Source organism: Equus caballus, chromosome 17 (assembly GCF_041296265.1).
Source record: "Equus caballus isolate H_3958 breed thoroughbred chromosome 17, TB-T2T, whole genome shotgun sequence".
Lineage (NCBI taxonomy): Eukaryota > Metazoa > Chordata > Mammalia > Perissodactyla > Equidae > Equus > Equus caballus.
Window position 1 is genome coordinate 23,571,840 of NC_091700.1, and position 19,967 is coordinate 23,591,806.

General features: G+C 35.6%; 1 protein-coding gene across 20 annotated transcripts in view; it reads left to right on the forward strand.

Moving 5' to 3' along the window:
* Nucleotides 1-19,967, forward strand: part of CDK8 (cyclin dependent kinase 8) — a 124,969-nt gene that overhangs the window by 2,001 nt on the left and 103,001 nt on the right. The window lies entirely within an intron of this gene.

Sequence of the window (19,967 nt, forward strand, 5' to 3'; positions counted from 1 at the left end):
TTAGGTAGGAGACTATGTTCAGAATTGTATTAGCATTAAAGAAATGAAACCATTTGTAAAGCTGAAGTAAGTTACTTGTGGGGGGAGCCATATTTATAAATACTTTGGTATTCTGGATACTGGAAGAGGAGGTGTACATTTATTCAACATTTTTCTTAGATTTACTGAGATAGTTTTCTAAAATAACTTAAAATGGCTCCAAGAGGAAGATAGTAATTCTAATTGATTTGGAATGTGCATTTCAGTGCTTATATGCAGCAGTACAGCAGTACCGATATCTGCAAAAGGTAGGGATTTGAAAACTTGATACCCTGGGTGCTGCATGTATTTAAAAGTACTTTTTAGTGGAATGGATAGTCTGGTGACATTTGAGAAATCAGCATCTGGAAATACTGTTGACTCTGTTGTTTAATTGTATTTCTCATTGAAGTATTACTGTGTGATAACGTATGTAGTTTAAAAATTAACCTTAACTTCTCATGCAGTGCTTTTCAAAAGCCTTAAACCATCTTCCCATCCCCCAATATTATGTAATTTGGGGCATATTTGTAAAATCCCCAAACCCATGAGATGGGACGTTGTAGTACATTTGACCAGTCTGTTGTCTGTTTTATAAAATTCTAGTGACTTTAAATTATTTTTAATCTTTCTGAGAGAAGCCATTTCTGTTTTCATAAATTACCAAATTAAGCTAATAAAATATACAAATTTTATTAACTTTGATTTTATATTTTATTTAAAAGCTATAACATTGTATATTAGCAAGAAGTACTTTTAACCACATTTTATATCTCATGGTCACGACTTAATTTAGGCTAAGAATAATTTTAGAAAAATTGTATAATTTAAAAATAGCTGAATATATAGTATGTGAACATTTCTTAGTCATTTGTGATAGCTGAAAAGTAGCATTTCATTTTGGAAAAAAATAATTTTTTATTTATAATTCTTTGGACTTGTTTTCCAGCAGCCTTTAATGATTTTGTTTATAGGATGAACTTTTTTTAAAATGGATCAAATGTCAAGAGAGTTTTAAAATTACTTAAAACAGATTTTGCTTTCCAGAGGGAATATTTTTCGGTTTGGCTTCTTTTTTATAACCTCACTCTGGTAAAATACAGCATTGTATTTATGAGGTTCTTTTGATCTTATGTCAGTGAAATGTAATTTAATGCATTTTAGTCCTGGTAAAATAAAATTTGTGGCTGTTTAATCTTTTATAAAAAGATGATGATGAAATAATTTGTTTCTAGTATTGATTCACTTTCAAATTAAATTATATATTCTGCAACTGAAATTTCAGAGTTCTAGGAACCCAGACAGTAACACCTTCAAAGAGAATCCTGAGATTTACAATAAAATCAAATGTTTTATTTAGATGTATTTGACTGTTAAAGTGAATGTATATAAATGTTTTATCCTTTTCCTTTGTCCATCAAGCATCGTAAAACATGAATAATTAGTAAAAGAATTTAGACAAGAGGGGTTAGCGTCTTAAGTTACTGAGTTTTAGGAAATAAAACTGTTTGAAGGTCATTTCTTTGACTTAAAGAATTAGTAATACCATTCCTGCTAGACACTTAGGATAAACTCGGCATTTTAAGGAACGCGGGGGAGGGGGAAATACTTTATTTGAGGTATGTTTACATACATGGAAAAAAAGGCCTTTTTATGATTTTGTTAATTTCAGATTCTAACAGTTAAAAAGTAAATGAACAATAAATCTTGGGAATAATTTGCTTTCACTGTCACCAGAAGTGAGATAGAGAGTGTCCTTTGTGTCTGAACACCAAAAGGATGCTGAGTGGGAAGCAGGGGGATTCATTTTCTTTCTGAGTCAGTTGTATTTCCTTTGCAGAATTTAGACAACCAATTCACTTTGTTCGAAAGAATGGAAAAGTGCGAGAAGACAGAAAACAATCTTTTTCAATTCTAAACTCTTTTTATAGGCACTTGACATTTGTAGAATTTAAAAATTAATTTGGGATAAGAGTTTGATCTCCAAAAAAAAAAGTGAAAAGAGTTTTCTTGAATAGTGTTCTTAGTCTATTGTACTCTGTGTTCAAAAGAACAGATAATATATAATTGGGATTGTGTATATGTGTTAGACATACAGGAAACTTTAGTTGGGGCACTTTGGTGGAAAATACAGAGATTAGTGGACAGTGATACTGATAATAATAGCTAAACTGTTGACTAAGTACTAGTTCTTGGGCAAAGCCCTTTACATTCATCATCCATTTAATCCTCACAAGTACCATATCAAGTCAGTTCTGTTCTTCAGTTTCATGGATGAGGAAACTGAGACTTAGAAAAGTTAAGCAAATTTGTCCATGGTTACATGACTAATTAAATGTCAGAGCTGAAATTAAGAGGATTGCATGCAGGTCTCTTACTCCAGAGTCCATGCTCTTAACCATTATGCTTTATATAATTAATACATTAAAATAACTATAAACATAGGCATGGAGCTTTGGGTTCTAGTGGGTTATTCAGAAAACATGAATGCCTTATCACAGTACAAGTCTTTTCAATTAACTGGTATACTTTTTTAGTACATTTCTGAATGGCTCTCGTTTCTCAAGTGCTACAAAAGTATGTATGTAGATATGTGAGTGTGTCTGTACAAACATAGAGTTCTATCTGTATGTCTAGAGAAATGCACACACACATATACATATGTGTATGTTTGTAGGGCCAAACTCTAATCAGGCATGTTAAGATATGAAAGTTCTTCATCTAATGGAAAGAGCTCTAAGCTGCAGAGACTGGAGACCTGAGTTTGTGTTCAGACTCTGCCTCTGATTACCTGTATGACCTTGGGTAAGTCACTTGTCTTGTAACCTTGGCTTCCTTGTTTGTAAGATTAGGGTGTTTGAGTTCATAACTTTTAGGGTTTTTCTAGTATTATGATTTGAGAGAGTTCAGATTATGAGTATAAGGTGTAATACTTTTGCAAAATTAGGTAAACAACCACTAAAATGAAATTTTTACTTTAGACAATGGTACACTTCCGTATTTCTTGGTCTCAGGCTTTAATGTGGGTTCTCATCAACTGCCAGAAAGAAGTTAGGTAACTCCCAAAGGTTTACCACCTACTTTACCTTACATATCTTATATCACCTTAGCATTCCTTCTTATTTGTCTCTTAAGACGTTGGGATTTATGGGCTAGTGCCTGCTCTCACTCCTGTGAACCGTTCATTTGGTGGCTAACACAGGACACTCGTGATTCACTCTACAGTCTTTGTAAACTTTAAAAAATGTGTTGGAAAGGGACATACGGAATATTTACTAGGCACTTCTTATCTACTTGCAGTTGAATTTATCTGCCTTAGATATTCAGTATGTTCAGATTCACTGTTTAGGTCACTTTGAGGTTTCATATTTAGATCCCATTTTCTTAGTAGCCAGACTGGCAAATTAAATTAATTCGTTTTGGATTTGTTCATTTGATTATTGCTTTTACTGTTTCTTCCAACATTTGAAGCATCCATTCACTCATTGATTCAACGAGTATTTATTGGGCTTTTCTATGTAGCAAGCACTGTCCAGGGTTTTGGGAATGCAAAAATAAATAAAATATTCCATTGTTTGAGGAGCTATCTACTGGAGAAAGAATCATGTAAAATAATCTGTAGCAATTTAACGCACGCTATAATAATTAATACAAGGTACTATTGGAGTACAGAGATGGATGCTCCCAACTGCTTAGAGTTTTCAAGAAGAGCCTCTTAAAGTTGGCAACATTTTGTCTGACTCTTAGGAGATGAGGAAGATCTCATCAGAAAAGGCATTTCAAGAGGAATAGGGCAAAGAGGGGTGCTATTGTTCTCTTACAGACCCCAACAAATGTGGGTTTGAATTTTATTTCCCATGCCTTTCCTCCCCCTAGTTTTCCCTTAGCAGCATTTTTGAGCTTTTGCTATATGTGTAATACTATGTATGTTTACTACAAATATTCCATTGTACCCACTGGACATGATGAGGTCTCTGCTATTTAATAATGGGGATAAATTTATCAGCATGCACTGAACACCTTAATTGTCTGTGTGGCAGTTTTCCATCATAAGAATGTTGGTGAATCAGAATACAAGCAGCCTCTGAAATCGAACTCTCTGACTTAAGAGTATCTCTCATATGGGGCTGGCCCCGTGGCCGAGTGGTTAAGTTTGCGCGCTCTGCTGCAGGCGGCCCAGTGTTTCGTTGGTTCGAATCCTGGGCACGGACATGGCATTGCTCATCGGACCATGCTGAGGCAGCGTCCCACATGCCACAACTAGAAGGACCCACAACGAAGAATATACAACTATGTACCGGGGGGCTTTGGGGAGAAAAAGGAAAAAAAATAAAATCTGTAAAAAAAGAAAAAAGAATATCTCTCATATGTAAAACTTCCATGGCAGAACTCCATTTTGATTACAGCTCTGGATAGCAGATGATTCTGCTTTGGCCTCACCTCTGTGAGGAGTAGGGAGCCAGAATTTTCTGTGCTGCTGAGATGGTGGTGGCAACAGATTGGAGGGGGAATTTCTCTTGTTGGGACTCTGTGATGTGTGAAGAAATGGGAGGTAGGGAGATGGCTTCCGGCATACTGGATTTCAGCTAGGAAAATAGAAATAATGACAAATTATTATAAATTATTTTAGGCCATTTACACAGTTAACTACTTTTTAAAAAATTATTTCTGTGGACAAATGTGTTCAGAATTATGATTTACAAACGTTTGAAATGTGATCCATATGTAAGTTGGAAACTGTGTATGCCGAATCAGTGTTGATAAATATATATTCCCCGCGGCTGGTGTCATCTTTCTTGTAGTGCCTTTTATTGTTGAATCCAATCCTCATTTTCTCTTTATTCTTTTTCTGTTCTTAGCTGCTGCTAGAGAATGAAAATCTTGTCCTTTCCTTCTTCAGAACAATTTGTAAATGCTTTCCTTCACGCCAGCTTAGGTAGGCCTTGGCCGTCTGTTTGTTACTTGGAGACTACTATGATATTTTTTATCTTTAGATATCTCGTCACTTCAAGACAGTTCTTGATGTTGTCACTGAAAAGTGACTTTCAACTTTTATTTTGATCTTAATACTTGAAGACCCTCAAGATTCTTTAGTATGGTTATTGTCAAAGTCACAAAACCAGTCCCTGCTGTCGTAAGCTGCCTTACTGGTAGAGTTATGTCACGTTCTTCAGATGTGTTATGGCAGAAAAAATGCTAAGAAACCCCTTTTTAAAATTGAGATATGTTATATACCATAAAATTTACCTTTTGAAAGTGTGCAGTCGCCTGGGTTTTAGTATATTCACAAAGCTATGGAACCATCACTACTGTCTAATTTCAGAACATTGTTATTACCCCAAAAAGCAACCACATACCCATTAGCAGTCACTCCACATTCCCCCTATTCCCAGCTCCTGGCAAGCACTACTTTACTTTCTGTCTCTATGGATTTCCCTATTCTGGACATGTCATATAAATGGAATTACACAATATGTAACCTTTTCTTGTCTGTCTTTTACTTAGCATAATATTTTCAGGGTTCATCCATGTTATGCATTTATCAGTATTTCAGTCCTTTTTATGGTTGAATAATATTGCATTGTATGGATATAGCACGTTTTGTTTATCCATTCATCAGTTGGTGGACATCTGAGTTTCTCCCTTTTGGATATTATGAATAATGCTGCTATGAACATTAATGTGTGAGTTGTTATTGGATATGTGTTTTCATTTCTCTTGGGCTTATACCTAGGTATGGAACTGCTGGGTCGTACAGTAATTTTGTGTTTAGCTTTTTGAGAAACTGCCAAACTTTTTCAAAACAACTGAGAACCACTTTTGAGTGGCTTTACCTTGACTTTGGTTTAGCCAAGATCTTTGTCCTTTGTCTACAAGACCTGACTAGCCTCCTTTATTTCCAGGACAAGTTTTACACTCTCATCTGTCACAGTGATTCTGAAATGCAGATTAACACAACTGCTCCTCGTCCATCGAGTTAGACCACCATTCTGAACTTTTTCTCAGACAGTGTCTTGTGCTGGACATTTTTTCCCTCAGCTGAAATAGCTTGCAACACTTAGCTTCAGAAATCCTAACTGCTTTATCTTAACATACAACTGCAATAGGTCTCTCTTCACTCATCACCCCACAAGACATAGTCCTTTGTGGGTATATTATGTAACTACATCAGCGTATATGTGGTTAATGTTTATATGTCCTTTGGGTCTTTCTGGTGAATGTTTATGGGTTAGATATTATAGATTTCCTCTGGGGCAGTAGTTGTGCTCCCCTCAGTTCCTGGCACATTGCCAAATGTTGACAGGTATTACTTTTTTATTTTTGGTGTACCTGAAATTTGCTTTTGAAAGTCTTTCTTTTAAACTTGCTAAAATTAAAAACTTGAGCATATTATAAGAGAATGGAAAAGCAGTGCTTTGGGAAAATACCCACAGAAGCAAATTTTGATGAGCTGGCTATATTGATAATTGAACAAAACAAAAAGCCAAAGGCAGAGGCAAACTTTGTTAATTGGCTGAACCAAATAGAAGGCCCAGATATTTGAAAATTGAGCCACTACAGAGTAAAGTATTTTCTGAAATATATCTTGTAAGTGAATCAGTTTAAGTGGGGATCAAACCTATATGTCTAAACTTAAGGAAAATATAATTGGTCTCTGAACCAGAGTTGGCATTGAATTTTGTTTAAACTCCATGGTTGTTTCATATTTGAAGTTTACTTTTGTTATGTGAATAATTATTTAGGGTAACTACTACTCAGAGTTAACTCGATTACTCATCTCTGTAGACAAGCTCTTTAAAATCTGTAACTTTATTATAGCCTGTGAATTCTAACAAATAATCATCCTAAGGAGAGGAATTCATTACATCATGATTCGAGGCCTACTCTGGGTGTTTCTATACACCTCAATTTATAGGTTGTCAAGAGAACTAAAGGGATTAAAAAACCCAAAACTTGTCCGTCAGCGGTATTATGGTTTATATTAAGCAAGTCATATTTTCAAGGAAAGAGGAGGTAACTATTGAAAAATTATTTTTACAAGTCTTCTGTTTTAAGGAAAGCCAATAAATCATGTGAAAATTTAAGCTCATATAGAATAGATAAATTTGATTGGAGTTTTTCTTCACTTTTTGAAAGAATCCTTTTAAATATGTGAGCTCTCCTAGTGTATTTATTTTGTGACTCAATTTGCAAAAATTCAGTTTATATACAATTTCCAAAAAATTGTCAAGCAAAAGTAAGGCATACTTATAATTTGTTTTCTAATGCTGACTTAACATCGAAGGTTCTTTTAAATGTAAAATTAAATCATTTAAATATTTGACATTTCATTATAGTTTCTCTTATTGATAGGTTTTGTTTAGGTAAATTTGTGTGTTTATAATTTGTTTGGTAGCTGTTTACCAAGTGTCTGTAATATGCCAGGTTCTGTGCCAGATATAGGTGATTCAGCAGTGAGCAGGCCCTGGTCTAAGTCCTTAGGGAACTTACAGACTTTTGAGGGCCACAGGCGAGTAAACAGGTCATTGTAATATAGTAGGATAGGGCTGTGATAGGGAAAACTGTAAGTTGCCATGGGGGTACCCAATCAGCTCTTGGGGTCTCAAGGATGATGTTTCAGTTGTGACTTGAAAGGTAATTAGAAGCTACACAAGTGAATGGGAAGTAAATAAGAATGAGTGGGGGTTGGGAGTTATAGTTCAGGCTAGAGGGGTAGCATCTGATTCCAGAATTTCTTTATATAGGAAAGGGTGCAATCTGGTTGAAAAGGGAGTGCAGTAGGGGTTGGATGGTGTGTAGTAAGAAAGTTTTAACTTAAATTGTTTATTTGAGGTAATTTTGGGAGCTTGTGTGTTGTAGGGGGGAAGGCTAAAGCTCTTCCCAGTACCCTTTGGAGCCCCCACAAGTAGTATTTACAGAGATGTGAAGGAAAGATAATATGGTGAGGGAATTGAAAGAATTTCAGTGCCAGATCTTAGAGAGGGGTAACAGGTGGAGTGAGAGGTATAAAAAATAAAGTTGGAGAAATAAGTGGGGTCTTGTAAATCATGTTATGGACTTTGTACTTTATTCTGAAGACAATGGGGACCATTTATTGGGTTTTTAATAGGTAGTAACAAGTTCAGATTTATCATTTAAAAAAATTACTCGGCAGCACAATCAGAATGGCCATATGGAACCAGGATTAGGAGAGTGCAATAGCAGTCCAGGTGAGAGCTGCTGGTGGCTTGAATTAGGGCAGTGACAGAGGGTTTGGGAAGGAACAGTCGCTAGGACTTGTTGATTTATTGGATGTGAGAGAGGAAAAGGTGAGAAGAACCAAGGATAATGCCTAGGTTTCTGGCTTGAGCAGCAGGCTGTTGCCATTCACATTGATAAATCAAAACAGGAAGAGGAGCAAATTTGAGGGGGAAGATGATGAATTGAGTTTTTATACATTGAATTTTAGGTACCTCTTGAACATCTAAGAAGAAATGTCACTTAGGCAGATACATGAATCTAGTGCTCAAGAGAGAGATCTGGATAGAGATAGACTTGGGAGTTAACAAGTATTTGAAGTAATAGCTTTGAGGGGCCTTGAAATTGCCTAGGGAGAGTATATAGAGTGAGAGGAGGACCTAGGATAGAGAGTAGAGAAAGAAATTTCTATCCAGAAGGCCAGGAAGTTGAGTCCTGAGAAGGAGGAGAAAACCCAGGGTCACCCCATTGTGCAAAGCAATTGTACAGTGTATAGTTTATTGGCTGTACACAGCAGCTTGAAGGACCTTGTAGGTAGAATCATAACAACCAGGGAGAAAGTCTTTCTGGAAGGAGTGGTAGGCAGTACCATATGCCACACAGAGGGCAAGGGCAATGATGAAATGCCTAGGTTAAGTAAAATATTTTGAACAAAAGAAAAATTCAGCTAAAGATTTTTGGACACCAGAGCTTAAATCATAACACACCTTGTAGGTTTTATCCAAAATATTTTGGTATTTTAATAGTTAGCCCTCTCTTTTAGGGCCAACCAGTGAAAACTTACATTTCCATCTTTGGTTCCACATTGGCTGTATTACTGAAGCTAAACTCCTAGATGCCTTTATTTTTTTATTCCATGCTATTCAAGATAGTTCTTATTTTTAAAACAAGAAAATAGCTTTTTTTTCTGATTATAAAAATGATGCATATTCATTGTAAAAAATTCATAGTCTAGAAATGTCTACAGAAAATAAAAGCTTTAACTCTATTACTCGGAGACAATTATTTATCTTTCCAGATAATGATATTATAGATTAGTGAAATCTACTGTGATCTTATATTTTTTTCATTAAAGAGTATCACACATCTTTCCCTGAAAGTAAATATAGCTTAAAATCATCAGTTTTAATTATTGCAGGCATCACATTATATGTTTGCATGTAAATATATATCCACTTAACTAGTTCTGTAGTGATAGACAAAATTTAAGTAGTCTCCAAATTTTAGCCATTACAGTTAGCAAAGGACCTCCTGGAAAATATGTCTGCAGTTCTCCAATGTCGTATCAAGTCCTTGAAGTAGAATTTCAGGCTTAAAGGTTGTACACTTTCAAAAATTGTATTTTTATTATAAACTAAGATTGGATTATAAAATTAATATATTCTCATCATAAAAATTTCAAACGGTACATAAGGATACCCAGGAAAATCTAAGTCTTCCTCTTTAGGGATAATCATTGTCAGCAACTCCTTGTGTCTATGTGTATAGAAGTATGTGTATGTATGGGTAGACTTTAAATTTTATTTTAATGCTTTATTCATTTTGAGCAGATAATATATGCAAATGGAAAAAAAATGTAAATATGATGAAGAGGTGAGAACTTAAGTCTTCTCCCCCTGTCTCCTTCAGCCACTCATTTCCTCTTCCCTGAGCTGTCAACTGATATGTTTCTTGTGTATGATTTCCAGTTTGTGGAAACTAGCATCTTTTGACTTTGTTTATGGTATTGTTTTTCATGTGCAACTCTTTTGTTTTTAAGAAGTCACATTTATCGAACTTTTCTTTAATGGCTGCTGGGTTATGTGTCAGAATTAGAAAGGTCTGTATGTCATCATCTTTAAACAAGTTGTGTGGTATCATATATATTTATTCTGTGCCTTGCTTTTTTCTGTTCATATGTTTTGGAGATCAATAACAGCACATATAATGCAGTTCATTTCATCAACTCATCATTTTGTCTTATGGGTGTAATGTAGTAATACTGGTCCAATTGAAGGACATTTAGGTTGTTACCTTTTTTTTTTTTTTACAGTCTTAAACAATATTGCCGTAAATGTCCTTTACATCTATTTTTGCATACAGCATCCTTGCAGATGGAGGTGGAACTCTCAGGTCTTCAGAGTTCCCCACAGAGATATTTGCTGTGGATGATCCCACTGGCAAGGAGTGAAGTTTTCATGCAGCAAGAAAAGCTCCCTTGCTCTATCTACATCCACAGGGTGTTTTATCCCTCCCCGCTCCTGTCAGTGGCTCTAGAGACTGATCATAATGCCCAAGCTCAAGTTACTGGTAACAACCCCGCTACTTCACTGCAACACTGGTGAAGTGCAGGTCAGTTTCCCAGGAATCTCTCTTAACAGGCCTGGACTTCAGACTCTTCTGAGGTCCAATCTTACATCCTCTGAAAAGGTTGCACCAGTTACACTTACATCAAAACTTCAAAAACAAAAGTTATCTGGAAGGAAGAAACGGGAATAGATATAGTAATGACATGTTTGAGTCATGGGAGTTAAATGCATTGTAAAGTCGGAATGGTTTAGATTATTCTTTTGAAAGTTTTACTTTGGGTTTTCTTTCCCCACAGAATGTATTTTAGATTACTGGTTGGGATAAAAAGAATTTAAGAGCCACGTGGATGTTTAAAATTGCTGTCATTATTATCTTTACATCTTATTTTATGTTCACTTTCATCAGATTTCTCTATTCCAACCTAATACTGCTGCTACACTTTGTTCCTATCGCAAATGATTAATGTTCTTGATGTATTCTATCTCCAATCACTTATTTAGCGCTGACCCTTAGTACTCTTACTCTTGCATAGATGATCTCTCTCTCCATTCATTTCCTGTTGCTTGGCTTTGATCATCCTCTCATTGCCTGCCCAGTACTAACCTTCCTACCCCCAGTCTTTTCCTTTCTCCCCACTTTTGGCTGGCTTTTTCTGTTTTGTACAGATTTTAGCTTTGGCTGTGTTCCTTGTCACCTGTCTCAGTTGCATGCATCTCTGGGTTTGCCTCCATAGACCAGGAAGCTGGAGTCCCTTCTGCAGCCAGTTGAATGCCTTGGTTTGCATGTTCAGCAGAGGTGATCATTCGTGGTAGGTAAGCAGGCAGGTGATTATCTGTAAGACAATTCTGGTGTATTTTGTTAATTTTGAAGAGACTTTAAAAAAAAATTTTAAGTACTGCAAAACATAATTCTTTCTTCATAGATATAATTTCTGCTCAACATAAGTTGGAAAGTACTTAGTCCTCTTAGATAGATAGGAAGCTGAAGAAGTACACAGACGTTTTATCTTTTTATCTGAATATCTATTTTAGTTCAGATGTGTCCAGCACTGCTTGAGAATTTAAACCAGATATCCTGGAGCCGAAAGTTACTATTGTCCTATTTTAGCCCAGACTAATTGACCTCTGCAGATCATGTGACATGAGCTAGACTTGGCTGTGCGTAAGTGAAAAACGTAAGGAAATCTGTCAAAGTAGCACATACTTTATCTATTTCTTTGCTGGATTTTTTTTTGGATGGGACCATTTGATTCCAAAAGGTGATTCAGCCTGATATTCTTTAAGTAATTGAAGTTTTCAATGCAAGCAAAAAAAATTACTAACCAAGTCTACCACTTTTTAACCTTTTTTTGACTTTGATCATTCAGTGTCTGTCCTGTTTCTCTTGTAGTTTGTGTAACCGCACTCACTGAATTTAAGTTTGCTTACTAGTTTTTGAATCAGATGCAGTACAATTACATTTTTCCTTCGTGAAATTCTGTACTATAATTATTCCTGAAACATTTTGGAATGTAACGTAACATTTGCCACTAGTTATTTACTTTTAAGTGTTTAAAAAGTACTTTTGATTTAGTTGCACTGAACTAAGTAGGAAAATTAGATCCTAGTTGTCTTCATGGAGAAAGTATTAGTAATGCCTTCCAAGAAGTTATAAATTTGTAGTTCATAAAGTTTTTTAATAGCTTTATTGAGATACAATTTACATATCATACATTTTATCTGTTTAAAGTGTACAGTTCACTATTTTTTGGTATATTTACAGGGTTATGCAGCCATCACAACCTAACGATCTAATTTTAGAATATTTTTCTTCCCCGTAAAAGAAACCCTGGATGTATTAGCAGTCATTTTTCTTTCCTTCCAACCCTCAAGCCCTAAAGCCCTAGGCAACCACTAATCTGCGTTCTGCCTCTGGATTTGCCTATTCTGGACATTGCATTTAAATGAAATCATACAGTATGTGGTCTTTTGTGAGTGGCTTCTTTCACTTAACGTTTTCAAGGCTCATTCACAATTTAGCATATATCACATTTTTTTTAGTCATTCATCAATTCTTGGATATTTAGGTTGTTCCACTTTTTGGTTATTATGAGTAGTGCTGCTATGAACATTGGTATAAGGTATCTGAATCTCTGCTTTTGATTCCTTGGGTATGTATATACCTAGCAGTGGAATTGCTAGATCATATGGTAACTCTGTGCTTTACTGTTGAGTAACCACCAAACTGTTTCCACAGTCCTTGCACCATTTTACATTCCCACCAGCAATGCATGAGAGTTCCAATTTCTCCACATCCTTGCCGACAATTTTTTTCCTTTTTTTAAAAAATATAACCCTCCTTAGGGGTATTAAGTGGCATCTCATGTGGTTTTGATTTGCATTTTCCTAATGATGAATGATGTTGAGCATCTTTTCATGTACTTATTGACCATTTGTATATCTTCTTGGGAAAACGTATTAAAATCCTTTGCTCATTTTAAAATTGGGTTATCTTTTTATTATTGAGTTGTAGGAGTTCTTTATTTATTCTGGATACTAGACCCTTATCAGATATATGGTTTGCAAATATTTTCCCCACTCTTTAGGTTGTCTTTTTTACTTTGTTTTTGGCACTGTTTATAGCACAAAAGTTTTTAATTTTGATGTAGTCCAGTTTATCTGTTTTTCCTTTTGTCTCTTGTGCTTTTGGTGTCATATCTAAAAAACTGTTGTCTAATCCAAGGTCAAAAAGACTTACTCCTATGTTGTTTTCATGGTAGTTTTTCTTTTTTGTTTTTAAAGATTGGCACCTGAGCTAACAACTGTTGCCAGTCTTTTCTTTTTTTTTTTTCTTTTTCTCCCTGAATCCCCCCAGGACATAGTTGTATATTTTAGTTGTGGGTCCTTCTAGTTGTGGCATGTGGGGTGCTGCCTCAGCATGGCCTGATGAGTGGTACCATGTCCACACCCAGGATCCGAACCGGCGAAACCCTGGGCCACCGAAGTAGAGCATGCAAACTTAACCACTTGGCCGTGGGGCCGGCCCCTCATGGTAGTTTTATAATTTTAACTCCTAGATTCAGGTCTATGGTCAGTTTCGAGTATTGTGTGAGTTGAGGTCCAACTTTGTTCTTTTGCTTGTGGATATCCAGTTGTTCCAGTATCTTTGAATTGTCTGGGCATGCTTGTTAAAAATCAGTTGGCTCTAAATGTAAGATTTTTTTCCTGCACTGTAAATTCACTTCCATTGATCTATGTGTCCTTAGCCATTACTACACTGTTTTGATTACTGTAGTTTTGAAGTAAGTTTTGAAATCAGGAAGTGTGAGTTGTCCAATTTTGTTCTTTTTTCAAGATTTTTATTGTATTTTATTTTTTTTAATTTTTTTTCTTTCTCTTCTTCTCCCCTAAGCCCCCTCACTATGTAGCTGTACATTCTGGTTGTAGGTCCTTCTAGTTGTGCTATGTGGGCCGCTGCCTCAGCATGGCCTGATGAGCAGTGCTAGGTCCACACCCAGGTTCCAAACTGGTGAAACCCTGACCTGCCGAAGTGGAGTGCGCAAACTTAATCACTCGGCCACAAGGCCAGCCTCTTTTTATTTGTTTTTTAATGTGGTAAAATACACATTATATAAAATTTACTATCTTAATCACTTTCAAGTGTACAATGCAGTGGGATTAAGTACATTCCTGTTGTTGTGCAGCTGTCGGCACCATCCATCTCCACAACTGTTTTCATCTTGCAAAGCAGAAACTGTTTCTGTTAAATAATGACTCCCCATTTTCCTCTCTCCTCAGCCCCTGGCAAACCCTGTTCTGCTTTTTGCCTCTATGGCTTCGACTGCTCTAAGTCCCTCATCTAAGTGGAATCATAGTATTTGTCTTTTTGTGACTGGCTTATTTCACTTAGCAGAATGTCCTCAAGTTTTATCCATGTTGTAGCATATATCAGAATTTCCTTCCTTTTTGAGGCTGATTAATATTTCAGTGTATGCGTATATCAGCCAGCCTGGGGATCTAGAGGTAAAGATTTGTTGCTCTCACCACTGTGACTCAGGTTCATTTTGTGGTCAGGGAACCACACCACTGTCTCTTGCTTCTTAGACTGTGGCAGCTGCATGTTGCTGTGATGCTGAAAGCTATGCCACCAGTATTTCAAATACCAGCAGGGTCACCCGTGGTGGACAGGTTCCAGCATAGCTTCCAGACTAAGACAGACTAGGAAGAAAGACCTGGCCACTTCTGAAAAAATTGGCCATGAAAACCCTATGAATGTTAGTGGAGCATTTTGATGTAGTGCCAGCAGGTGAGAGAATAGCGCAGAAAAGACAGAGCAGGGTTCCACTCTGCTGTACACAGGGTTGCTTGGAGTCGGCACTGACAACAATAACAACAAAAAACATATGTGCCACATTTTGCTTATCCATTCATCCATTGGTGGACACTTGAGTAGCTTGTATGTTTTAGCTACTGTGAATAATGCTGCTATGTACATGGATGCACAGATATCTCTTTGAGACTATACTTTCAATTCTTTTGGATGTATACTCAGAAGTGGGATTTCTGGATTATATGATAATTTATTTTTAATTTTTTGAGGCATTGCCACACTGTTTTCCACAGTGGCTGTACCATTTTGCATAATCCATCATCAGTGCACAAGGGGTTCCAGTTTTTCCAAATCCTTGCCAACACTTACTCTCTGCTATTTGTCTTTTTTTATAGTAGCCATCCAATGAGTTTGAGGTGGCTCCCATAGTTTTCATTTACACTTACCTGATGATTACTGTCTCTTGAGCATCTTTTCATGAGCTTATTGACTGTTTTGTATGTTCTTTGGAGAAATAATCTATTTAGGTCCTTTGCCCATTTTTTTAATCCGGTTGTTTGCTTTTTTGTTGTTGAGTTTTAGGAGTTCTCTATATATTCTGGATATTAATCCCCTATAAGATACATGATTTGCAAGTATTTTCCCGCATTTTGTGGGTTGCCTTTTTACTCTATTCATATTGTCTTTTGATGCACAAAATTTTAAAATTTTTGTGATGTCCATTTTGTCTATTTTTTTCTTTTGTTTCCTGTTCCTTTGGTGTCATATTCAAGAAATCATTCCCTTTGTTTTCTTCTAAGAGTTCTGTAGTTTTAGGCCTTGGATTCATTTTGAGTTAATTTTTGTATATGGTGTTACATAACGTCTGGCTTCATTCTTTGCATGTGGATAGCCACTTGTTGAAAAGATGGCTTTTCCTTCATTGAATGTCCTTGGCACCGTTGTGAAAAATCATTTGACCATATATGTGAGGGTTTATTTCTGGACTCTCTTCTGTTTCATTGGTCTTTGTGTCTATCTGTATGTCATTACCACACTGTTTTGATTACTGTAGTTTTGTAGTAAGTTTTGAAATCAGGAAGTGTGAGTCCTCCAGCTTTATTTTTCTTTTTCAAGATTGTTTTGACTATACTGTGGTTCATAAAGTTTAAACTCTGACTACACCTGCTATTATTTTTCACTTTTCTAATAGTTTGGGATATCTTAGAAATGTATGTGTGTATGGTTCCAGGTTACTAAGTTTTCTGGGTAACTGGCTCACTGTTTATTCACCAAACCTTTCTTTGTTTTAATCATTGTGGATGAAAATCATTTTAAAATGTTTTACATAATTTAGATGTACATATGTATGTATTGGCTCCTGTACTAAATAGGTATGTTTTTAGAGTTCATGTACCTATGTTGTTTCCTTTACTCTTTTGTTGTCAGCTGTCACTTAAAAAAGAAACAATGTTTTTTTAAATTATAGAAGTAATAACTATCAATTGTAGAAAATGCAAATAAATTCTAGGAGGAAAATAAAAGTCACCTTATTTTGGACACCTAGACTTTTCTCTAGGCATATTTTAAAATTGGATTATATTGTATTATTTTGAAGCCAGCTTCATTCCCTTGACACTAGTTTGTGAATATTCCATGTTATTAATCATTTTTCTGATCTTTCCATTAAGTTTTTTTTTTTTTTTTAAAGATTTTATTTTTTCCCCTTTTTCTCCCCAAAGGCCCCCGGTACATAGTTGTATATTCTTTGTTGTGGGTCCTTTTAGTTGTGGCATGTGGGACGCCGCCTCAGCGTGGTCTGATGAGCAGTGCCATGTCCACGCCCAGGATTCGAACCAACGAAACACTGGGCCGCCTGCAGCGGAGCGCGCAAACTTAACCACTCGGCCACGGGGCCAGCCCCTTTCCATTAAGTTTTAATGTGTGTTTTTATTGTATTGTGTGGTGGTATTTTTTTTTTCACATTTTACTTTTACATTCCTGTTTTTCATTGCAATTAAACTCTTTTTTTTTTAAAGTTTGGCACCTGAGCTAACATCTGTTGGCAATCTTCTTTTTTTTCTTTTTCTTCTTCTCCCCGAAGCCCCCCAGTACTATATTCTAGTTGTAGGTCTTTCTGTTTGTGCTCTATGGGACGCTGCCTCAGCACGGCCTGATGAGCAGTGCTAGGTCCATGCCCAGGATTTGAACTGGCAAAACCCTGGGCTGCCGAAGCAGAGCGCACAAACTTAACCACTAGGCCACAGGCCAGCCCCAACAATTAAAATTTTGTTGCTACATCTTTGTAGACACCCAGAATTTTATCCTTCGGAAAAATTTCTAGAAGTGGATTTGCTGTATCAGTTTTTTATGTTTTTGATATATAAGGCCAGATTTTCTCCTTGAAAGTTTGAACTAATTTGTAATCTCATTCATAATGAACAGGAGTAATGTTTGCCACTTCCTTGATCAGTATTTTTATTATTGTTTTCTTTAATCTTTGCAGATTTGGAAAGAAACCTATGGAATCACGGTTTTATTTACATTTGTTTCATTAATATTTAAATTTACAGTTTCATTTTTATTCATTATTTAATTTCTTTTGCAATTTGCCCAGTCATATTTTTCCCATTTTCCTATAATAGTCTTCTTTAAAAATTTTTTTCATAAAGTGCTTTGTTTATTGGGATATTAACTCTTTTTATTCATGTTGCAACTATTTCCAATTTTTTGTCTATTTTGTATGTGTGATATTTTAGTGATAATCAAATCTATCACTCTTTTATTACATTTGACTTTTCTCCACTATGTACATTTTTTTCTTACATTTCCTTCTAGCATTTTTATGAGTTTAAAAAATTTTTGCAGTTGAATTTTTGTTTAATCTTAAATTTACTCGGTATAACATGTTATGTGGGGTTCTAACTGTAATTTTTCTAGTCCTTTTAATACTGTTGAACAATTCTTTCACAGTTGATTTGAAATGCCACTTTATCGTACTGTAAGTTCCCATGAATACTTGGTGTTTATTTCTGGACGTCCATAGACTTGTCTATTCCTGTTTTACTCCCCTATTGTTTTAAGTCTTAGAGATTAAGAGGTTAAGACCACACCCCTTCGCTACTCTTCTTTAAAAAAAAAAAAATAGTTTTTCTTGTCCATTTATTCCAGGTAAACTTTAAAATCAACAATTCAAATTCTAAAAAGTATTTGGGTTTAAATTGTGTTAACTGTGTTGATTAATTGCTCTTCATACTCAGCAATATGGTTTTTTTTTCCTTTGTTCAAATTTTATCTTATGAATTTTGATAAAGCCTTGTAGTTGTCCTCATATAAATCCTACGTATTGTTTGTTACTAGATATTTTATTTATTTTAATAGTCTTATGCACAGGTTTGTGAATCAGTTGGTCTCGTACAATATTTGTGACTTACTTATACTAAGAAATTATTCATTAACTACTTGTTATGGAGTGAAAATATAGCCAAAAGTAAAGACAGTTCAGTGAATCCCCATTAACCCATTAACCTACCATGGTGCTCAAATACCATAAACTTTCTGCTGTGCCTGTCTATTTAAAGATTTTTATTGCATTTGTGAGTCCTTCTTCTTATATTTTTAAAATACTTATTTCTAGTGTATAATTTTATATATTTACATTTAATTCTAAACACTTTTGGTTCACTGTCTTGGATTTTTTAGGTAGATATTCATATCATCTGCAAATACCAATAGTTTTATTATTAACACCTTTCTAGTACTTAAACTTAGAAAATATGATATTGCCTTGGCTATAATTTTTAAATAACTAATAATAATGACAATGTTGGGGATATTTTTGCCTTACTTTTGGTGGAAATGTTTTTAGTATTTGCCTGTTAGGTAAGAGGCCTTATTAATTTTTATTCTCATAACATTATTAGATACGGAATTGACCTTTGGTGGTGGTGGTTGTTTTGGTGAGGAGGATTTGCTCTGAGCTAACATCTGTTACCAATCCTCCTCTTTTTTTGCCTGAGGAAGATTAGCCCTGAGCTAACATCTGTGCCAGTCTTCCTCCACATTATATGTGGGTTGCTGCCACAGCATGATTTGACAAGTAGTGTAGGTCCTCGCCCAGGATCCAAACCCATGAACCCAGGCTGCTGAAGCAGAGCATGCCGGATCTAACCACTACACCACGGGGCCAGCCCCTGGAATTGACATCATATATGCGATGTACTAGCTTTATGAGCTTGAGCAATTCATTTAATCTCTCTGAGCACTTCAGATTTCTCATCTATAAAATGAATTCATCCCACAAAATTCTTTTGTATAACATAATAAGATAAAGCATGTAAAAGAAGTTTTCATGTTCTCATAAGGCCATATAAGTTATATCACTTTAATAATTTGTTAAACTAATGTCATTTGTTCATCATTCATGATTTGCTATTTCTCCAGTGCCCAATTATGCCAATTCACATTTTTCAAGAAGATGCAATGTATCTTTGTAGGTAATTTTCCTGAAAATGTCTGTTTACAGATAGCAACCTATAGTGCTTCTGCTACAATGTCATGATTGTGTTTCTGAAAAATCATCCCTTATAAAAACAGCTGTTTTATTGGGGAAAGGGAGCTAGAGGATTTCTGTAGGATTTGCTATGATTTAAGTGTTTTTATAGATGTAATCTAAAAGTAGTACATCTATTGACTAAAATTAACAGAAACCAACCGAATGTTTTCTCCCTTACCATTTAGTCCACTCCCTTAGAAAGTTCTTAGATTTCCTGTCAGCTTTGTCCTTGACCGTGCAGTTTTGCTTGCACTACTGTTACCACTACCTGTGGTGAACAAAAGAATAAAAGAATGCTTGGGTAAACAAAACAGTTCTATTTCAGAGGAACACCCAGACGCCCAAACAATGCATCTATGTAGGCCTATTCTTTGCATGCAGCTGTTATTTTTCCTCTTTACTCTGTGCTGATTCCAGTTTGCATTGTAACAGTAATGCTATGATGTGGTGTTTTTTTTTCCCTAATTAATCGGCAATGTTATAGCCATATTATGTTATAAAAACTCATGCTGTAAGAGTCTTGCCTATATTTGCTAGTACAGGGTAAACAGTAAGTAGTACTGTAAGTACTTGTTGATTA